Source organism: Alexandromys fortis, unplaced genomic scaffold, assembly GCF_014885135.2.
Source record: "Alexandromys fortis isolate MF-2015 unplaced genomic scaffold, M_Fortis_MF-2015_v1.1 scaffold_208, whole genome shotgun sequence".
NCBI lineage: Eukaryota > Metazoa > Chordata > Mammalia > Rodentia > Cricetidae > Alexandromys > Alexandromys fortis.
In genome coordinates, this window is record NW_026068082.1 from 2,471,896 (window position 1) to 2,477,040 (window position 5,145).

Genomic DNA, 5,145 nt, shown 5'->3' on the forward strand with positions numbered 1-5,145 from the left:
CCCTCGTCCATGAGGAAATGTTCATGGGCCCCATCTTGTGCAAAGGTGCACGAGTGTCAGGGCAGCGTTAGGTCCGTCCTTTGGCTGCCATCCTTTCCCACCCTGTCTTCCATGACCATCGGGCCGGGCGCTCCACCATCACTCAGTCTCAGCACCTTGGGCAGTTAGGAGTTTCTGTTAGCTTCCCACTGCAGCAGAAGCTTCTCTGAGGAAGGCTGGGTGCAGCCCAAATTTCAGATGGCAGCAGAGTGTTGCAGCAGATGCGTGGGTGGGCGATCTGTGTCCCGATGTCCGTGACAGTGGCAGCAGGGAGGTGAAGTCTCAGTCCTGGTAGACGAACTTGCCAGCGAGAGATGGGAAGGCAAAAGACAAAAAGCAGTAGCCTCGCCTTGGATCTCCTTACGGCTGGGTTGGCTGCTGGAAGTCTGCTCACAGACAACCCTCTTAGTTGATCCCAGAGGCAGTTGCGTGGACAACCAAGATTAATCATTACAAGATAGCCTCTGGGTATGCCTATGAAAGATTATCTAAATTAGGTTAACTGAAGTGGAAAGATTTTTCTTTTTTGACACAAGGTCTCACTATATATCTTTGGTTGGCTGGAAACTCACTATGTAGACCAGACTGGCCTCAGACTCATAGAGTCCCCTCCCCGCCGCTGTGCTACAGCCCTGGAGTCCTAGGGGAATGAAAAGGTTGACGTGATCTGAACGTTAGCATCCACCACTCTCTGCTTCCTGGCCGCAGATGCTAGTGTGAGCAGTTGCCTTAGGCTGTCTATGAGCAGACTTCCAGCAGCTGCTGCAGTCCATTCTGTCTTTTCCTGATACCTGGGATTGTGAACCTAAACAAAACCAAAACTAAAAATTATGTTTCCTTCCTTAAATTGCTTCTTGTCACAATGATGAGTCATTGAGCCTCATTTATGACTTTTGAAAACCAGGAATGGTGCTCGCTTCGGCAGCACATATACTAAAATTGGAACGATACAGAGAAGATTAGCATGGCCCCTGCGCAAGGATGACACGCAAATTCGTGAAGCGTTCCATATTTAAAAAAAGAAAAGAAAAGAAAACCAGGAATGATAACAATATAAGCCTTGTTTTTGCTCGCCTGGATCAGACACTTATTCATGGTCATGCCTCACATGAATGGTTGGTTTATCCTTAGAACTTCCTCAGTCACCATGCCTATTTTATAGTCAAAGAAGCCAAGTCACAGAGAGCCTTGAAACATGTAATACAGATAGGTGTTGGCCCAGACTGCTTCACTAATGTGAATACAGACCCAGCAAACACTTCCACGCTTATCAGCCTTAGTTCTCTGAGGATGATAGTGAGAATGAGGTTCCTTTCAAGTCTCCTAAGAGAAAGCACAAGAAGCAGCATGACCCAGAGATTCTTGTCTGTGTGGTGGCAGCAGGGTGGGAGCATGGTGTAGGCTGGTATTCTGGTCAGAGGCGCTGGGTAGAAGGAACTGGAACTGAAATGCTTACGTTTTTTTTTTTTTTTGTTGCTTTGCCCACCACAAATGCCAGTGGGCAGAGATAGGGCTTGAACCTTCAAGGTGTGATTGATTTACAGAGCTATCAGTCTGAAAAGCCAGAGGACTAACATCCCAAATCCTGCCTTCTTTCTCCCGTCCCCAGCTATCAGACTATATAGAGAGTCAGGACAAAGGCGGTCAATCATCCCAAAGTTTAATCTTGTCCCTCCTCTGGTCATATGGTCAGCCTTGTCTTTCATATTTATAGAGAGTTAAAACAAAGGCAGCAAATCATTCCAAAGTTTAATCTTGTCCCTTTGGCCAGGTGGCCAGTCTTGTCTCTCATACTTTAGAAGATCAGGACAAGGGCACTGAATCATCCCAAAGTTTAGTATTGTCCTTCTGGTCAGGTGGTCAGCCTTGTCTCTGAGAGTGATAGTCTGAACATTTTCTCCTTTTCATCCCCTGCACTTCCCCCCCCACCGGCTTTCCACGTAGTGGGGATTTGCATCCTCCCGAGGCCATTCCTCTCTGGTATTACATTCCTCCCGAGTCATCCGAGTTATATCTAGGTTAAAGGTTAGCTCACCACAAACAAGCTGCTGCAGATATGTAACACTGGGCTGTTTGTGTAGTGTGCCTATGCTGGTGCCTTTATGTACAAATGTGCTCTTAAATACAGAATAAAGTTCCCCTGCCCACTCTGTACAAAAATGACCCCCAGTTGTCCAGAATCCAGAGAATCTTCTGGGCAGAAGCTGATGTTGCTTTTGTCTTCCACAGTGGCTCTTCCCCAACCCCACTGCATGTCTAGCTAGAGAAATATCTGACCAGAACCAGGGGAAAACCTGCAGATAGAAATGAAGCAAATCTCTTCATCCCAAATAATGCTTCAAATGTCACACAGATAGAAAAAGTAGTGGGGATGCATTCAGTAAGTGGCCTAGACAGAAAAACCAAAGGCTTTGCTGTTCCTTTAGGTAGTCTTCAGCATCTAAAGTCCTCATCAATATCTTCATGTTCTATCAATTAACCTAGAATTATTTTTTAAAACATGTATGTGTCACAACTAAGAGGAAGCCTAGAAATGATTCCTGTCATTTTTCACAGTCATGTGGTCAGATACTGAAACAGAAGCATCTTGAGGAGAGGTTTATTTGGTTTGTTGTTCAGGTGACACAGTCCATCCTGGTGGGTGAAGAAGACACAACATCTCAAGTGGTCCAATGCATGGCAATGGCAGCTCCTAGCAGTGACTTTTCACATGGTGCTGACTTGGAAGCAGAGAAAAAATGACCAGAAGCAAGGTAGGGCTATGACCTTCAAAGTGACTCTCAGTGACTCCCCTGCCCCAGCCATGTCTCCCAGCTCTCCAGAACAGTGCCACTAACTGGAGACCAGGTCTTAAAATATACAAGTCTGTGAGGAAGATGTCTAAGCCAAATCATAGTAACTTTTTTTTTAGAAATCTAAATTTTAAGACATTTTATTTTCAGCTATATATAGATTAAAATACATTCTTTATATTGTATGTATCTACATACACAATATAAACATGTATATATAAAAACATGTATATACACACAACTTATACAAATATATTATCATGCCAATTAATATTGTTATTCATTTTTTACCATTCGGGGGTCAACAAAGGGCTTTGTACATGCTAGACAAAGCATTATACCACTTAGCTACACTCCCAGCCTTTACCATGCCATTTTGAAAGTGAGACATACAGGGATAGAATGCCATTCTCTCCCACAATCGAGCACAGCTGCTTCTTGTCCCCTGGCTTCTGTATCCCAACGGTTACATTATCCTTTTATTGAACATATGGTTTGAACACTTATTGCGCACAAGGCCTTGGATTTGGTGCATTCTGGAGCATTGAGAGGGAACTGATTCATACAGCGCTCCTAGGGAGTTGATAGTCATGGAGGCTGTGGTAGTTTGAATAAGGAAGATGCCCCAAAGGTTCAGGTGCTTAAACATTTGCTCACCAGTTGATGTGTTGTTTGGGAAGGTTATGGAATTTTTAGGAAAAGAACTTGGCTGGAGGAAACCTGTCACGTCACGGGGGGGGGGGGGGGGCTTTGAGAATTTATAGCCTCACCCCACTTCCTCTTCACATTCTACTTCCTGTGTGTGATTGCTCAGCTTCCTGCTCTGGCCGCTTGCTGCTGTGTTTCTCCTACCATTATGGACTCTCCATCTTGGACCTATAAGCCAAAATAGACTCTTTTTTCTATGAGTTGCTTTTGGTCATGGTATTTCACTATAGCAACAAAAGAACAATTAATATGGGGCTGGGAAGTAGTTCTACAAATACCAATTTTAAAAACAGTGAAAATCTCGGATGAATGCAGCAAGATGCATTCATATAGCAATCAAATGGGAGAAGAAAAATGGATATTCAGGGATTCAGGGTAAGAAAGAGCACTTTAGACAGAGTGGAAAACATCAGAAAGAAAGCATGATTGTATGTAGGAAAAATCAGTGGTTCAGTGACTTTTCAGCCAACTCAACTCTTCAGTTGTGTGGAACCAGAAATTCAACAAGAGAGGAACTGGACTGCTGAAAGGATCTGTGATAAAGGACAGAGAAAGGCAGAGGGAGCCAAAGTTCTGTGGAGCCAACACTCCTACCATGACTCAGTAGGGCAATTCCCAAGCCCAACCTGAGACTGTTCCTCAGGGGCTCCCCACTTCTCAGCAGAGGCCAGAGCCAAGTCTGTAAACTTGGCTGAAGCCTTGGGATCCAGCTGCATCAGTCCTGCATACCAGTAGCCTCCCTGGGAAAGCTACCACTTCTTTGGGACTCAAAAGCTATGTGCTGGGACGAATATACAGCTTAGTGATAGAGATCTTGCTTAGCACACACAAGTCCCTGGGTTACATCCTCAGCGTTGCTAAATAATAAAAAAAAAATATGTGTAAGTGACTGTGTCTGTGGTAGTTAATGTCATCTCCTTGGCAGGATCTAGACAAAGCACTGGACGGTCTCTGAGGGAGTTTGGGAGTAAGTTAACCGAGATGGGAAGATACAACTTAAGTGTGAGAAGCACAATTCTGTGCTGATTAAACAGGAGAAGCTGTTGTGGAATATCTGTACACTCTGTATTGCTGTGACTGGTGTAATAAAAAGCTGAATGGCCAATAGCTAGGCAGGGAGCATGGGGGGAATTTCCTGGGAGAGAAAGGAAGAGGAGGAGAAATCTAGGGGGTGCAGGATATGCCAGAAGATACTGAGAGGAAACAGGGGGTGCAAGATGGAAGGGAAGTAATGACATGTGATAGAATGTAGATTAATATAATGGGTTAATTTAAGTTATAAGAGCTAATTATGAACAAGCCTAAGCTATAGGCTAAGCTTTCATAATACAAATTTCTGTGTCATTATTTGGGAACTGGTTTGTGGGACAGAGAAATACTTGTTACGTATGGTAAGCAATGTGGGGCTCAAATATCCACATAGGGCCTGTGATGTGGGAGTGTCATATATCAATCTGTTGATTTCATTGGTTAAGTTATAATAAACCAGCTGCTTGGCCTCATGGCTTGGAACATAGATGGGAGGAGTAAACAGAATAGAATTCTGGGCGGAAGAGGAAGTGAGGTCAGACTCTGCTCTGCTCCCAGAGAGACCCGACAGCTCTGC

At 44.3% G+C, this 5,145-nt stretch overlaps 1 non-coding gene across 1 annotated transcript; it reads left to right on the forward strand.

The window, feature by feature from the left end:
* Positions 1 to 948: 948 nt before the first annotated feature.
* Positions 949 to 1,055, forward strand: LOC126488516 (U6 spliceosomal RNA). The gene has a single exon (XR_007588725.1). It is a non-coding gene; the product is annotated as a U6 spliceosomal RNA (small nuclear RNA).
* The last annotated feature ends 4,090 nt before the right edge of the window (positions 1,056 to 5,145 follow it).